At 45.6% G+C, this 15,327-nt stretch overlaps 1 protein-coding gene across 6 annotated transcripts in view; it reads left to right on the plus strand.

Annotated features, from left to right (window-relative positions):
- The first annotated feature begins 15,000 nt into the window (after nucleotides 1-15,000).
- Nucleotides 15,001-15,327, plus strand: part of GPR68 (G protein-coupled receptor 68) — a 257,032-nt gene continuing 256,705 nt past the window's right edge. For all 6 annotated transcript variants that reach the window (XM_086937649.1, XM_086937654.1, XM_086937651.1 and 3 more), the window contains exon 1: nucleotides 15,001-15,308. The gene's annotated coding sequence lies outside the window, so the exon portion shown is untranslated. The remainder of the gene's footprint in view (nucleotides 15,309-15,327) is intronic.

The raw sequence follows: 15,327 nt of genomic DNA on the forward strand, positions 1-15,327 counted from the left end.
TGGCATTCCTGCAGGGCCAGACATTAGAGGTTATACTTAATACTGATAATCCAGGATGGTTTGAAAAGATTTTTTCTGAATTGGTCCAATGTTTAAGGGTGGACGTAGCAAGAAAATTAGCCACATGGATTTTAGAAAAGGAGGAACCCATAATAAAAATAAGAATTGGTTTAATGAGGAATGTAGGAAATTAAAATTGAATATAAGAAAAAAAGGAAAGACGTCTGAGATTAAAGCATGATCTATATACCATTAATAGACACCGAAATTAAGGAAACTATACAAAAACGTAATTAGGAAATGCAAAAGAATATATAAAGAGAAGTGCTGGGAAAGATTACTGGAAGCAATAGAAACAAGAAATGTACAAATGTTCTGGAAGCTAGTCCAAGACGAGTCTGGTAAGAAACAGGGGTCCATGAACTGTGTGGTGACCGAAGATGCCTGGAAGAGATACTTGGGAGAACAATACGGGGAAGGGGCTTGCCAAGAAATACAGAAAGATACATCCTGGATAGAGGTGGAAAAATATATTAGGTCTCTTTCCACAACATGTAATGTAAGACGAATCATATCGGGGTTAACACTAACCTGGGCAGCTGGCCTGGATAATCTCCCAGCAGTAATTAAAAGAACTAAACCAGATTGGTGGGCAGATTTATTCACCAAAATGTTTAATTGGGTCCTTGATTCTGGGATAATGTCGGAAAACTGGAGAGGAACAATTATCAGACCTATCCATAAACGAAGTGATATAATGTTACCCAAATATTATAGATGAATCAATCTCTTGGATATCAGCAAAATGGTTTTTGCTAAATTAAAGTAGGAAAAACTCAAGGAGTGGGCTGAGGACAATCATATTGTGCCTCCAGAACAGGGTGACTTTAGGGAGGGTCACTCCTCAATTGATCATTGTTTTGCGTAATGGGCTATGGCACGGAAGTCGATGGAAGTTGGTTGAACAAGGGGGCAGCCTAATCTGCTGTTGCGTAGACTTCCGGGCTGCCTTTGACATGGTAGACCGAGAACGATTATGGGAGATTTTGGTGACTTGGATATCCCCAAGGGTCTTCTGACCATAATACAAGGGTTACATAGTCAGAATTGGGCCCAGGTCATTCTGGACACAGAGGGAACACTGTCACAGAAGATTCCGAATGGAAATGGGTTAAGACAGGGGTGTTTCTTGGCCCTGTTGCATTTCTCCCTATTCATAGCTGATTTACCTGCCATTTTGAGAATGGTGCGGGCACCAGCCCAAAGATAGGCGGGAACATATTGCATGCTTACTTTATGCAGACGATTTGGTGATTGTGGACCGAACGAAGACGGGTCTGCAAAGAAAACTCAAAGCGTTTGGTGAAGCCATAAGAAATTAACAGAAAACTTGGAAAAAACTAAGATTCTGAGTTTTGGAAAAAAGAGGAAAAGCTTCAGCTGGTTCCTATGCTTGTTAAGACTGTAGATAGTTTAAGGCGGAGCTTTCCAAACTGTGTGTCCCGACACAGTACTGTGTCGCCTGCAAATGGTGGGTGTGTCGCGGGATGACACCAGTATTGCACATAACTGCTGCTAATTAAGAGTGTCTCGGAGTCAGCCACAGCAGCGCGGACTCCGAGACACTCTGCTCTATGGGGGCCGGGCGATTCACAACAAAGCCCCATTAACAAGTAAATGTTCTTTTAAAGACCTGCTAAGTACTTGGGCGCGGCTGTGTGTGTGCCAGAAAAGCTGGGGTGAGGTGACAGAGGGTGACAGGCAGAGGGAGATATAGGGAGGAAGACAGAAAGAGAGGAAGACAGAGAGAGGGAGGGAGACAGAGGGACAGATACAGAGGGATGGAGACAGAGGGAAGGATACAGAGGGAGACAGAGTGGGAGACGGACAGAGGGAGGGAGATAGAGGGAGACAGATAGAGGGAGGGAGACAGAGAGAGAGGGAAACCGTGGGAAACAGAGAGAGAGTGAGACAGAGGGAGGGAGACAGACAAGAGGGAGAGAGAGGGAGACAAAGAGAGGAAGACAGAGGGAGGGAGACAGAGGGACAGAGACCGAGAGAGGGAGACACAGAGAGGGAGACACAGAGAGGGAGACAGACCGGGTGAGGGACACAGAGGGAGAGAGACAGAGGAAGGGAGACAGACAGAGGGCGACAGAGGGAGGAGGGCGACAGAGGGATAGAGACAGAGGGAGGGAGACAGATAGAGGGAGACAGATAGAGGGAGACAGATAGAGGGAGACAGATAGAGGGAGACAGATAGAGGGAGACAGATAGAGAGAGACAGATAGAGGGAGACAGATAGAGGGAGACAGATGGGTGGAGACAGTGGGAGGGAGACAGGCAAGAGGGAGACAGACAAGAGACAGACAGAGGGAGGGAGACAGAGGTAGAGAGAGGGATAGAGAGAGAGGGAGAGAGAGAGGGAGGGAGACAGAGAGAGGTAGAACGAGAGAGAGGGAGATCGACAGAGTGAGAGAGACAGAGGGAGGGAGAGAGAGAGAGGGAGAGAGATAGAGGGAGGGAGACAGAGACAGCCAGAGATAGAGACAGAGACAGGTACAGACAGAGACAAATAGAGGCAGAGACAGGGACAAGGCAGACAGACAGAGACAGACAGAGAGGGAGACAGAGGGAGGGAAACAGGGACAGACAGAGACAGACAGACAGATAGAAGCAGAGACAGGGACATACAGAGGCAGAGACTGAGACAGACAGAGAGGCAGAGAGGGAGACTGAGAGGGAGACAGAGGGAGAGAGAGAGAGGGAGACAGAGTGTGAGGGAGGCAGAGGGAGACAGTCAGGGGGAGACAGCGGGAAGGAGAGGGAGACAGACAGAGGGGGAGATGGAGGGAGACGGAAACATAGGGAGACAGAGAGAGGGAGACCGAGAGCGGGAGACAGAGGGTGAGAGACAGAGGGAGGGAGGGAGAGGAACAGAGACAGAGGAAGGAGACAGAGGGACGGAAACATAGGGAGACAGAGAGAGGGAGACCGAGAGTGGGAGACAGAGGGTGACAGACAGAGGGAGGGAGGGAGAGGAACAGAGGCAGAGGAAGGGAGACAGAGGGACGGAAACATAGGGAGACAGAGAGAGGGAGACCGAGAGCAGGAGACAGAGGGTGACAGACAGAGGAAGACAGAGGGAGGGAGACAGAGGGATGGAGACAGACAGAGGGAGTCAGAGACAGGGAGGAGGGCGACAGAGGGAGGGAGACAGAGGGAGCGAAACAGACAGAGGGAGAGGGAGAGGGAGACAGAGGGAGACAGAGAGAGAGAGGGAGACAGAGGGAGGGAGGCAGAGGGAGACAGTCAGTGGGAGACAGTGGGATGGAGAGGGAGGCACACAGAGGGAGAGACAGAGGGAGACAGAGAGAGAGGGAGACAGAGGGAGGGCGATAGAGGGAGGGAGACAGACAGAGGGAGACAGAGGGAGGGGAGAGGGAGAGGGAGGGAGACAGACAGAGGGAGGGAGACAGAGGAACAGAGACAGAGGAAGGGAGACAGAGGGACGGAAACATAGGGAGACAGAGAGGGAGACAGAGAGCGGGAGACAGAGGGTGCAGACAGAGGGAGACAGAGGGATTGAGACAGACAGAGGGAGTCAGAGAGAGGGAGGGTGGCCACAGAGGGAGGGAGACAGAGGGAGTGAGACAGACAGAGAGAGACAGAGGGAGGTAGACAGACAGAGGGAGACAGACAGAGACAGACAGAGGGGGAGAGAGGGAGGGAGACAGAGGGAGAGAGAGGGATAGAGACAGAGACAGGGAGACAGTTAGAGAGAGAGAGGGAGACAGACAGAGTGAGTGAGAACCCCCCCAAATTCCCCTTATGTGGTTCGGGCTCGCTACGCTCCCTCGCTACACTGCCTTACTGTGTCCCAAAATGATGCATCTCCAAAAAGTGTGTCCCCAACATGAAAACTTTGGAAAGCTGTGGTTTAAGGAGTATAAATACCTAGGAATCTGGCTTAAGAAATCTATGAAGTGGGAAATAGATCTGGATGCACTTAGTGGCCTGAGAAAATGTAACAACAGCTAAAGAGAAATGACGGAAAGACCAGTTGTAATTGTAATTGTAATTGTAAAATATTTATTAAGCGCAGTTGCTGCCTGCAGGCGTCCAAGCGCTGGGTTGAAGGGAAAGTGATAGGAAAAGGAGCTAAGGTACATAGGATTGAGCAAACAGCAGTGTCTTTAGGTTTTTCCGGAATGCGAGGAGGTCTGGGTTGGACCGGAGTGAGATGGGAAGAGCATTCCAGAGCCTGGCGGTGTTCAAAGAGAACAGCCTACCTCCAGACCTGGCTCGCTTCACTCTGGGAACAACGGCGAGGAATGCCTCCGTCGACCGAAGGTTCCTGTTGGGGTGGTAGGGGGTGACAAGGTCGGTGTTGATGGCAGGGCCTGTTTTCCAGAAGGCGCGGTGCGCCAAGCACAGCGCCTTGAAGGCCACTCTCTGCCTCACTGGCAGCCAGTGGAGACTTTTTAGAGCGGGTCTGGCCGACTGGGTGCGCGGAATTTTCAGCAGGGTGCGTGCTGCACAGTTTTGAACAACTTGCAATTTCCTGAGGGTCATCTCCGGAGCCCCCACGTATAGGGCATTGTTTGAGTCCAGGCGAGATTGGATGAGACCTTGTACCGCCACCTTTTTGGCCTCTAGGGGAAGTAACGGGAGAACTTTCCTCAGGATTCTAAGTAGGCCAAAGCAGGTGGCTGACAGTTTTGTGGCCTGGGTGGAGAAGGAAAGTTTGTTGTCTAGCCACACTCCCAGGCTTTTAACACTTTCCATGGGAGTGGAGGGAGGGCCCAGTGCACTGGGCCACAAGGAAGTGAGAGGCACAGGGGAGGTTGGGCCTAGGAGCATGAGCTCCGTCTTTTCTCCGTTTAGTTTTAGGGAGGAGTTGGTCATCCATCCCTTAACGTCCTCTAGGCATTTTAGCAGGTCTGCTGGGGAGTGCTTGTTGTTCTCCGTGGCCAGCGAGACCACAAGCTGGGTGTCGTCGGCGTATGACACGATTTTAATGCCATATGGTTCGACAACACCCGCCAGCGGCCTCATGTACACGTTGAACAATACAGGGCTCAGGGAGGAGCCCTGTGGCACTCCACAGCTCAGGGGTTTGCTGGAGGACACTGTCTTTCCGTCGAAGATCTGAAACGACCTCCCAGACAGAAAGGAGTCAAACCACCTTAAAGCGTCACCTGAAACTCCGATGTTATAGAGACGGTCCAGCAAGGTGGTATAGCTGACCGTATCGAAGGCGGCACTTAGATCAAGGAGGATCACTGCCACTGATCCTCCCTGGTCCAGTATCCTTCTAGTTTCTTCGGTGACCGCTAACAGGGCGGTTTCCGTGCCATGCTTCGGTCTGAAGCCTGTCTGGGATGTGTGTAATAGAGAGTGGTCCTCCAGGAACTGGACCAGCTGTGCGTTTATATACTTCTCTAACACCTTGCTAGCCCAAGGGAGAAGTGAGATGGGGCGGTAGCTGGAGTGGTCATCTGGGTCTAGGCTGGGTTTCTTCAACAGTGCCCGTACCATGGCCTGCTTCCAAGCCATGGGGACTGAGCAAGCAGATATGGATGTGTTTAGAAGATCCAGGATTATAGGCAGGGTGGCTTTACTTGCCTGCATCAGGACTTCTGGAGGAGCAGGATCACAAGGGGAGCCCGACTTGACTTGTCGTGCCACACAAGTCTGAAAGCTTACACAGCTATGGTACCGCCTTAGTTCTTATATGGTGCTGAATTGTTATACATAAGTAGCAAGAGGAAGTGGGATGTTGGAGAAGGGGATAGGTAAACAAATTATTGATCCTACCCACATCATCGATGATCCAGGCAAAAAGAATAGAAACCGGAATGGTAGCCTGGCAGAAATTGACAAGTATGGCTCTAATAAGATACTGGCAACTCATGTGCTGTGAATAGGATAAAAAAAATCCTATTGGTGCAAATGTGAGATCTTACAGAGTGAAATGAAGTGGGCAAAGGGGGTCAGGGAAATGGTTGCTATGGCATGTAGGCAATTGAGGGTTGAAGTGTGTCAGCAGAACTTGCTTCCTAACATTAGTAAGAAGGAAATTAGGATATTAGGGAAAGAAATATCATGTGACAAGGTCGGCAATACTTGGAAGGGAAAAGATCGGTATGATTTATGATTAAAAGGCATGGCAAAGTAATCAACAGTTCTCATATATGGATATACTCCCAAATCGCTGGCTTAGGAAAGAACTTTTAAAGGTACGGATTGGAATTAACCCATGTTGGGTGAATTATAGGATTAAAAGACTATGATAGACCATGTAGGGAAGTGTACATCTAACCTTGACGTTAAATAGGTCATGTTGCACATCTTATTAGACTGTCTAAAAGTACTTGATGCACAAAACTGTGTCTACGGCCAATATTCTTAAAATATGATGTTAGAAATCGTGGACAAGCAGCAGACTTGTTAATTGAAATGCACTCATTAGATGTTGCATGTGCAAAACGGACGTTTATGCTTGAAGTCAACAAAGTTTTTAAAAATGTGTAGAGTTAAAATTGTATCACTTGTATTGTTTTGATGAAAGGTATTCATGTTTTGCTAATTGGTATCAGGAATCTAATTAATTTCTACACAGACCAGAATTTTAAAAGATTTTTATTGGAAGTGGAGTCTTACACGGTTGTTATTTAGAATTTATTCTGAGTTGGTTTTACTTTAAATGGAAGTTTCTTATGTTTGTATGTTTTTATATGTTTAAGGAACTATGGTCTAAATAAACAATCTTTTTGACTGATTTGTTTGATCACTCTTTGAGCAGATTTATTACTTGTTCATCATTCCTGATTATTGTGAATAACATTTTGGATTATGCAATAAAGGCTACCAAAGTGACACTGGGACAAATATATGGCTGAAAACATTGAAAAGTTTTATATAAATGAGCCCTTTTGAACCACTGTTTTCCTATATTCCATTGAGCCGATCGGCCTACATCACTTGAGCACTGTCAGTCGCTATTTGTTTCAATGAGAAGAAGTAGAGTCTTTTTGGAGCTGTACCCTTTATGGGTAGAGTCTAAAGTAGGGAATTACAGTGATGGTTCGCAAAATGTGTAAAAAGGCAAAAGAGCTGTTGATGTTGCAGCCAATAAAGTGAGAAATTACCGTATTTTCCGGCGTATAAGACGACCCGGCGTATAAGACGACCCCCTACTTTCATGGACAAAATGTAGGTTTCATGATATATTCGCCGTATAAGACGACCCCCACTTCCTAACATCCTACAGTCCCCTTTCTATCTCCATGGACTGAGGAGATCATGTGGTACTGACGCTCCTCTCCTTCCGATGAGCGTAAGAATTGCGGAAGGAGAGAGAGATCAGCACACGTGGAGGAGCGCCTCGTCTGCCTGGGGGATGTGCAGCTGCAGTCCAGGTAGGGTTCACGGCGCCATTTGTTTTCTTTTAAAGCTTGCGCAGTGTTTGAGTTGCCTCTGGCTGGCGAGGGGCTGATATCGTGTTGCACAGTGCGATCAGTTTATTTTCAAGACCGCCTACGTTCTTTGTTCTGTGCTGGAGTTCCCGCGCCATTTGTTTTCTTTTAAAGCTTGCGCAGTGTTTGAGTTGCCTCTGGCTGGCGAGGGGCTGATATCGTGTTGCACAGTGCGATCAATTTATTTTCAAGACCGCCTACGTTCTTTGTTCTGTGCTGGAGTTCCCTAAGCGGCACCCATTTCAATTGAGACGCGGTCTGACACCTTCGGGTGAAGTCCGCGCTATGTGAAATAAACCGCCAATTTTTGTATCCGGCGTATAAGACGACCCCCGACTTCCCAGAAAATTTTAAGGGGTTAAAAGGTCGTCTTATACGCCGGAAAATACGGTAATTGATGAAAAGTGTGAAGAGGTGGCCAAGTGCTTTTTGGGTATGGAATTGGGAAGGTGTCAAAGCACCCATTTTGTTTAAAAAAAAAATAAAAGGATTCTCCTACTTCCGTGATACTTTGCAGATTCAAGGTGTGAAGGGCAATTTGGGTGGGCAATGGTGAAGTGTTGGAAGATTTGTAAAAATGTACTACAATAAGGAAAGAGAGAGAGTGAAGGGATTGTCGATGCTGGGTTAAGATCGGCTGTTTCGACTCAAGGCACATGGTTACGCTGATTGCAAAAGTGGTAGTATGATCTTCAGCAGGACGGAAGTTACACCAGTTGTCCTCATAGATAATCTTCAAAGTGTGGGACTGAAAATTCAATTTTCCACTAGAGACTTTCTAGTTACCTTTACAATTATTGCATGAGTAGATTTCCTGTCTGTGTGTGATTATATTCTAGTAGTATTCAAATACTTATTTGTTAAGGGAAATGTATGGTGTCTTCTTTGTGTACTCCATGATGTCATTTTGGAACACACAGAGAAGAATCAATCTGGTGGATGCTGCTGGGAAGCTTGGAATCTCCCCATATGAGTTGTGTATTCCATCAAAGGGGCCATCCAGTGACTGATGTCACAATAGGTTTTAAAGCCCACCCAGAGGCCATCAAACAAAGGCACATTCTAGAACCCATATTATTGATGATTGCTGATGATGTGAGATTGGGTCAGAGGGATTCTATAATCCTGTTAAAAAAGGCAATCACTGTTTTCTTTATAATCAGAGACTTGTGATGCACCATCTCACTGATTATTAAGAAAAGATGTCAGATCTCGACTACTATACGTTTTTACAGTCAAGCTCTGACATCACAGTGCCTGCTGCCAGAGCCAGCAGTGAGCTGAAAAGCAGGTCAGCTCATAGCATAATTAAAGCAGCTGTTTGGTGTAAATAGAATGAAGACTCCGGATCCAGGTAGGTGGCAGGTAAGTAGTTTAATGCAGCAGTAAAGAAAGTAACAGGACCGTCGCCCATCTGGCCAAGCAGTAACTGACACAGATTAGAACCAGAGATAGTGTCATGGGGAGAATCATGTAAACAATCTAGAAGGTTGGTACAAGGACAAGCAGGGAAGGGAACAGGTAAGGAAGAAGCCATGTACAACACATCTCCCCCCTTGGACAATAAAAGAAAAGAAAGAAAAGCATAAGACAAATGAACAGAGAAAACTCTCAATGAACATAATCATTTAAATAAGCAGGTGGATGACGAGAGCGAGGACTCCTTAAGCTCACGCTAGAAGAAGAATGAGCAGGAGTAGAAGCGGGGATAGAAATCCCAACTCCATCGTCACACAAAGAAGAGGAAGCATCGCCACCACCCACCTCCCCCCGTACAGCAGGCAAACAAGGCAAACTGGAATCCTCCTGAGTTGATAACATGTAGCCATTGCAACCTTTATCAGAAAGACTAGAAGAACAATCTGAAGGATTTGTTCCATTTTTCTGGTAAAGCGCAACTCTCCTGTAGTTCCATTTAGCACCATTTTCAAGCAGTACAAAATGAGGAAAAGCCTTCTTAACACGAAATGGACCACTAAATTTTGAGAGGCCTTTGGCACACCGACCAGGTTTGACTTTGACAAGATCCCCATTGGAGATAGGTAGAGGAAACAAATTTGATGGGGAGGATTGCTTACCATTTTCTCTTAACCAGGCAGGAGTCAACCTTGAAACAGGGGAACGACCCCGCATTAGCTCAAAGGGAGATTTTTCTCCCTGCTTATGGGGCGTTGAGCGATACGCCCAAACTAACTCTTGCACACGCTCGTCAGAAAAACATCCACTCGCAACCGACATCTGAATCACACCTTTCACCAGTCGGTTGACTCTCTCACATAGACCATTGCTCTCAGGGTTGTAAAGACAAGTGCGGTGATGAGATATGCCACATTCACGCACAAAATTAGCCATTTTGGTAGATGTTAGCTGGGTGCCGTTATCGGTAATTAGAACGGATGGAAAACCCTCATTCAGAAATACAGACTTAAGGAAAAGAATAGTGGAATCAGTCGTGATCTCCCTCATGAAACGTACTGTCAACCACTTGGAAAAACAATCAATAACAACTACAGCAAAGCGTTGACTTGAAGGTAGTTCACTCATAGGACCAATGAAGTCTAAGCATATTGTATGCCAAGGTATGTTTTTAAAAGAGATATTTCCAATTGAATGAGAACCAACGACTTTTAGACGTATCTCTCCTTCTTTGCAAAAGGAACATTTGACTACACAGTCTACAGCATCACTATCGATTGAAGGCCACCAGAAATTCTCTTTCACACGCCGCTGAGTGAGGGTTTGGCCCAAATGACCCTCATGAGCCAAACTCAGAATTTTACCCCTCAAGGAGCTAGGAGGAATAAAACGATCACCTCTCCTTAACACATTTTTCCCAAGAAGGGACAATTCACTAAAAACTCTAAGAAAAGGTCTGACAGCAGGTTCCAGGGTACTTTCTCTTCTTGCCCCCTTGAGGACAAGATCAACAACGGCCTTTAAAACATGGTCTTCATCCATGCTCTTGGACCACTCCTCAGCTGAGAAAGAACTCTCACACAAAAACAAAACATCCTGCAGAGAGGCAACAGCTATGTCATCACAAATCTCACCTAATGAATCTTGACCATTAACAGAAGGAGCAGGGAGACGCGATAAACAATCGGCTTGAATGTTCCTCCAGCCATGAACGAACTCAACCTCAAACTGATAATCCTGCAGACGAGAAGCTAATCTGGCTAGCCTGGGCGAACCTTTGCCTGTTCCACCAGGCGCCAAAACATTAACCAGGGGTTTGTGATCTGTGCGAAGAACAAAACGTGAACCCCACAAGTATGTTCTAAAATAGTTTACGCCCCATGCAGCTGCAAGAGCCTCCCGTTCAATAACGGAATAATTAATCTCAGAGGTAGACAATGGTCTTGAAGCAAAGGCTATAGTTCTTTCAGTTCCTTCATGTTTCTGGAGAAGCACTGCACCAAGGCCGACACCACTCGCGTCAACCATTAAGACAGAAGACCGTTTAATGTCAAAAGGGGTAAGCACATCAGAAGACTTGAGTTCAGATTTGATACTACAGAAACAAGACTCTTGTTCATTCGACCAAGAGAATTTCACCCCCTTTTTCAACGGAGATCTTAAGGGAGCTGTTTTCGTAGAGAAATCTTTCACAAATTTAGAGTAGAACTCAATTAGTCCCATGAAGGACCTGAGCTGTTCCTTATCAGCTGGGGAGGGAGCTAACTCGATAGCTTCCAATAGATTTTTTTTAGGCCTTATACCATCTGCAGAGAGGCAGAAACCTAAATATTCGACCTCTTTGACCAAAAATGCACATTTCTCACGGCGTAGCGTGAGACCAGCATCTACAACTCTACGTAGAACATTTTGTAAGACATTGTTATGTTCCTCCAAGGTATCTCCGAAAACGAGAATGTCATCCTGGAAGAAAATAACTTTATCTAACCCCTTGAACACCTCAGTAACCATTCGCTGAAACACACTAGCAGCAGAAATGAGTCCAAAAGGTAACCTAGTAAATTGAAAAGTTCCTTCGCCTGTAATGAAAGCTGTAAGATGCTTTGAACTCTCGTCCAAACGAATCTGATGATATGCGTGTTTAAGGTCTAATTTGCTGAAGAATCTTGCTCCCTTGAGTGTGGAAACTAACTCACCTATATTGGGTAAAGGGAAAACATCAGCCACCACACATTTATTCAAAGAGCGTAGGTCTACACAGAACCTAATTTTATTGTCGGGTTTCTGCGAAATGACTACGGGGGAAACCCATGGAGAAGCTTCTACTGGCTCGATGATGCCACCTTGAAGCATCTCCTCTAGGACAGCTTTAACCTCATCACGCAAGGCAAAAGGAACTCTCCTGGCTTTGTGTTGTACAGGAATACGGCCATCTTTCAACAGTATTCTGTGAGAGTAGCCCTGTAGTTCTCCTAATTCTTCTCAGAATACAAGACTATGATTGGTAAGAATGTCATCAATAGAGCAATCATCAATAACTAAAACAGGTTCGTCAGCTCTGGGATTAACAATTATGTGCAAGTCATACTGGTGGGAACGTCCCAATATTGCGGGACCATCTACAGACACATAAATCTTACCCCAGGTGGACCTATTTTTAAAAACAATCTTCCCTTCAAAGTAACCAAGGAGGTCAATTTTCTCACCTTGGTAGCCAGAAGGAAAAATGTCACACACATCTAGACATTTGTTTCCCCATACCTCCTTCAGCATAGATGAAGGAATAATAGTCCACTTGGAACCAGTGTCAACCATCAAGTTGACACATTTGTCATCAATCATAAAGTTAGCTTTAGGGATTCGTTCCCTCTTTTCAACACATGAACACACCGAATCATATAACACTAGAATTTTGTTGACATCACGCTTTAGGTCACTATATTCACTCACAACAGTAACTCTCGGGTTAGATCTGTTTTTGCACACTTTTGCAAAGTGACCTATCTTACCACAACGTAAACACTCCTTATTGTTAGCAAAACAGAATTTTGCATCAGACAAGTGTGAATAACTCCCACATCTAGAACACATCTTAGACATGAATTTGTTACTAGGCTGTAACTGGGGTCTATTGAAAGACTGTTGAGGCATATTTTTTTTCTGCAAGACATAACCTTTCTTTCTAACAATAGCGACAGCAGCTGCTTCATCATCGCTAATGTCACTATTGACAACCTTATGAGATATTTCAGCAACTTTTGAGTCTGTACTACTTTTTTGCAATTCCTTAATGCACTTTTCACTCTCCTCAACAACCTTAGCTAATTCAATTGCTACTTTAAGAGTAGGGTTTTTGGCAGCCCATAAACGTTCCTGAATTTTCCTATTATTAGCTTGTACAATTAATTGGTCTCTAATGTGTTCATCAGCCATCTGACCAAAATTACATTTGACAGATAGTTCACGTAGGCGGGCAACGACGTCATCTATGCTTTTACCCTCGAGTTGTTTGTTCTTGTAAAATCTGTATCGTTGAAGCACTAGATTTTCTTCCTTCCCGAATCTATTCTCCAGTCTAGCAATAGCTTCTTTAAACTCATCCAAAGGTTGTGAAGTGGAAGAGAGAACCTGAGGTAGATATTTAAAAAGACGTTGTCCTTCCTTTCCTAATGTGGTCATCAAGAGCGCTTTTTTTCTTTTAGGTGAGAAGTCTTCTCCATCTAGAGCCTCGATGTAGTTATTAAACATTATAATCCAGTCCTCCCAGGGAGTAGATGGATTGCCTGGCTCACTCAAAAATTGCGGAGGAAGAGCAACATTTATAGATTGTGCCATGACAAAACACTTTTAAGTAAAGTCTTTGAAAAGTTGGGTTAATTAAGGAAAAGAGGCAAGTCACCAAAGTGCTAATGTATGTCCAAGCGCCAGTACTCTAAGTTATAAGAAGATTGATGTCACGATGTCACGTAAATAAATGTCTTGCGCTTAAATAAATATCACAGGAATGAAGAAGCGCTATAAAACTTATTTTAAAATATGCTTACTTGTAACTTGAAGTCTCGAATCCTTTCTTAGGATTAACGAACCACTTATGCACTTTAAATTCACCAGCGTTTGTCTGCCGATATTACACACACGAAGAAATGTTTTTAAAATGGCCGCTTGCGTCATACGTCATAGAGGTCACGTGGTTAACCTCGCGTAAGTGATGCACGGCGTTCAGCTCGTGAACATTCCAGTGAACGCGCAACATCCTTCGCGTCTTCTCCTCCTCGCGTCACTTGTAGTCAGGGAGACAGGTTTACATTGCAACAAGGAATGCCATACCGCTTACGCACCTTGTTGCTCCGTTGCTGGGTAACACAGAGGACTGCACGCGACCAACGACGTCATCAACTGAACTCGGGCAGAGAAGGCGGAGAAATGAGAAAAGTTTAGTTTTCAGTCGGTATTTCTCAACGCCGATCGATACCAGAGACAACAGGAAACCGGCAGAACAAAACGCTGTATCCAGTGGGTTCGTTGGGGAACTGATCGCTGTTTTTCTTTAATCCTTCTTTTGCTGCAAACGGGAATGGCCAGATGCTCCTATCCTCGTCGCCAAAATGTTGTAAATAGAATGAAGACTCCGGATCCAGGTAGGTGGCAGGTAAGTAGTTTAATGCAGCAGTAAAGAAAGTAACAGGACCGTCGCCCATCTGGCCAAGCAGTAACTGACACAGATTAGAACCAGAGATAGTGTCATGGGGAGAATCATGTAAACAATCTAGAAGGTTGGTACAAGGACAAGCAGGGAAGGGAACAGGTAAGGAAGAAGCCATGTACAACACTGTTTAAAGCAACAAATGGAAGGTTTATTTCCTATCTTCTGTTCTATTTTAATAGCTTACAATGACAAGCAGAGAAAATGTCTGAATTCATTAGGCAGTGAAAGCTAAAATCTTTCTGCATGTTTCTACATGTTCCGAGCTACTGCAGCTTGTTTTTTAAACTGACTTGTATTGAACTGTTTCTAATATCTATGTGCAACAAATATCTAACAGATTTTTGATGTAAGTAATTTTGTACTAGCCATTTTATTTCTATTTTTCATGTTTGCAAACATGCTCTCTCTCTCACATGAAAGATCTAGGCATCAAGGTTTTAAGTGGTTTGTGGGACAGGTGATGGTGTGAGCATGTATTATATGGGATAAAGTACCTCCTGCTGTACATAAGGATATTGCAAGTCACTGAGGAGTTCCATAACTATATAAAGGAAGGAGGCCTTCGGACGGCCTCGTTCCTTACATGCTTACATGGAACTTCTCAGTGATTTTTGCAATATCCTTATGGTGTACAGCAGAAAGTACTTTAGCCCTTAAATCTTGTCAGTGGGTGGCCCTTTAAACTTTGAGTATTTCAAGAATGGTCCCAAGCTTACGTGTGTGGTGTGTGTGCAGGTGAATGATGAGTGCGTGTGTACCTGGGTGAACCCTGTGCTCGGAATCTAGGAGTAGGCGTTCCTCAGTTTGAAGTAACATGAACACAGCTGCTACATGTGCATGCCTGGATTCTGGCCTGGAAACTCTTGACTGAGGTAGCGCGAGGGGAGTTGTGTGCAAGAACGGAGTCCTGTCTCCTCGCGCTCTATTGCAGGCGGCGTTGGCTTTGCCCTGTATTTGCTTTACTCACAGTATCACTGAAGCCTCCGTGCACGGAAGCCTCCCACCTGCGCGCGCTGCCTCGGCTCCTGCCAGGGAGGTCAGCACAGTCGCGTGGCTGGGGAGCCCCGTGAGTCAGGTCTGGACAAGGAGGGGGAGGAGGGGTGTCAGAGCAGCGAGGGGGCGGCAGGAGGAGGCGGAAGGAAGCAGACGAGCTGCGCGGCGCCAATGGCAGCGGAACCTCTCTGGCTGCAGCACCACGCTCTCAGGTGAGGAATTTCACATTTT

This window comes from Lissotriton vulgaris, chromosome 9 (assembly GCF_964263255.1).
Source record: "Lissotriton vulgaris chromosome 9, aLisVul1.2, whole genome shotgun sequence".
NCBI lineage: Eukaryota > Metazoa > Chordata > Amphibia > Caudata > Salamandridae > Lissotriton > Lissotriton vulgaris.